The 2,470-nt window shown below is 30.4% G+C and overlaps 1 non-coding gene across 1 annotated transcript; it reads left to right on the plus strand.

Moving 5' to 3' along the window:
• The first annotated feature begins 2,363 nt into the window (after positions 1-2,363).
• Positions 2,364-2,470, plus strand: LOC139865281 (small nucleolar RNA R71). Its single transcript, XR_011764806.1, has one exon. It is a non-coding gene; the product is annotated as a small nucleolar RNA R71 (small nucleolar RNA).

A 2,470-nucleotide genomic window follows, 5' to 3' on the forward strand; every position in this document is an offset into this window, starting at 1 on the left:
TAAATCAAAGTTTATCATAGTTTTTAATTAACTAACCCAAAACAGCCCGCGGTGTTACTACGACGGCGTATATCCAGTTTTACGGTGTTTTTCGTGTTTTCAGGTTTTAAATCATTAAGTTAGAATATCATATAGATATAGGACATGTGTTTAGTTTATTTAAAAGTCAAGTTAGAAGGATTAACTTTTGTTTGCGAACAAGTTTAGAATTAACTAAACTATGTTCTAGTGATTACATGTTCAAATCTTCGAATAAGATAGTTAAACATATATGAATCGAATGATGTTATGAACATCATTACTACCTCAAGTTTAGTAGGTAAACCTACTGGAAATGATGAAAAAATAACTTGAGCTTCAAAGGATCTTTGATGGCTTGGAAGTTCTTGAAATAGAATCATGACACAAAAACAAGTTCAAGTAAGATTATTACTCGAATTAAGATAGTTATAGTCATAGAAATTGAATCAAAGCTTGAATATGAATATTACCTTGATTTAGAAAGATAACCTACTGTAAATAACAAAGGTTTCTTGATCTTAGATGATTACTTGGAATGGATTAGGAAACTTGGAAGTAAACCTGTAAATTTAGAAGTGTTCTTGATGTTTTCTTGAGTAATTGTTTTTATGATGATTATATGTAATAACCAAAGCTTGTATTTGATGATTTTTACGGAAAAATAGTAACTTAGACATTCATGGAAGAGTGTGTGTGTTTTGAGAGAGAATTGGAAAGAAAATTAGAAGTGAAATGGAGTAGGTGGTGAGTGGTGAAGGTGAGTGGGGTTAAAAGGAGTTCCTGTTTTTGTTTCCTTGCTCATAAGTCATGCCAGATGTTAAATGATGGTTCCCACATGGTTAGGTGACTCACATGGGCTACTAAGAGCTGATCATTGTAGTGTATATACCAATAGTAAATACATTTAGAAGCTGTGTATTGTACAAGTACAAATACGAGTGCATACGAGTAGAATTGTTGATGAAAATGAATGAGGATGTAATCATAAGCATTTTTGTTAAGTAGAAGTACTTGGATAAGTGTCTTGAAGTCTTTCAAAAGTGTATGAATACATATTAAAATACTACATGTATATACATTTTAACTGAGTCGTTAAGTCATCGTTAGTAGTTACATGTAAATGTTGTTTTGAAACCTTTAAGTTAACGATCTTGTTAAATGTTGTTAACACATTGTTTATTATGTCTAATGAGATGTTAAATTATTACATTATCATGATATAATGATGTATTAATATATCTTAATATGATATATGTACAGTTAAATGTCATTACAACGATAATCGTTACATATATGTCTCGTTTCGAAATCCTTAAGTTAGTAGTCTTGTTTTTACATATGTAGTTCATTGTTATTATACTTAATGATATGTTTACTTATCATTTAACATGTTTATATATAGTGTATCAATATCTTAAAATGATTCATATGTAATTAGTAAGACGTTGTTATAACGATAATCGTTATATATACCATTTTCAAGTTTCTTAATTCAATAGTCTCATTTTTATGTATATAACTCATTGTTAAAATACTTAATGAGGTACATACTTATCATAATATCATGATAACTATATATATATCCATATATATGTCATCATATAGTTTTTACAAGTTTTAACTTTCGTGAATCGCCGGTCAACTTGGGTGGTCAATTGTCTATATAAAACCTATTTCAATTAATCAAGTCTTAACAAGTTTGATTGCTTAACATGTTGGAAACACTTAATCATGTAAGTATAAATTTCATTTAATATATATAAATATGGAAAAGTTCGGGTCACTACAGTTTATTTGGAAAAAAAATAGGTCTTTGCTGGTTGTAAGTATTATTAGATACTTGTTGATTGCTAGGACCTTGTTGGTTGTTGTATGGAATATTTTGGTTATAATTCTGATTTTGATTGTAGTTTGGTCTTGGCGGTTGATAATTATTTTGATAATTATTTCCAGGCCTTTAGTTAATGTAAGAAGCATTCTCTCTTTGTTCCATTGTTTGTTCAATACTGCGACAATCTTTTGTCAAATTTCCACACTGCTCACAACTAATGCGTATTGCGTGAATATCTTTAGTCATCTTTTCCATTCGTCTCTCGAAAGCGTCTAACTTTGCGGAAATGGAATCAAAGTCATGGCTAGAATCGGCTCTAGCCGCTTTAGATGATCTAACGATATCTTTTTCTTGATGCCACTCATGTGAGTGGGAAGCTGTGTTATCAATAATTTTGTAAGCTTCAGTTGCGGTTTTCTTCATAATGGAACCACCAGCTGCTATGTCAATGTCTTTTTGTGCAATAATGTCGCATCCTTGATAGAATATTTGTACTATTTGATAAGTGTCTAAACCATGTTGAGGACATCCTCTCAACAACTTTTCAAATCTTGTCCACGCTTCATATAAAGTTTTATTTGGCTTCTGTGTGAACGTAAAAATTTCTCCTTGAAGTCT

The sequence above is a fragment of the Rutidosis leptorrhynchoides genome, chromosome 8 (assembly GCF_046630445.1).
Source record: "Rutidosis leptorrhynchoides isolate AG116_Rl617_1_P2 chromosome 8, CSIRO_AGI_Rlap_v1, whole genome shotgun sequence".
Taxonomy (NCBI): domain Eukaryota; kingdom Viridiplantae; phylum Streptophyta; class Magnoliopsida; order Asterales; family Asteraceae; genus Rutidosis; species Rutidosis leptorrhynchoides.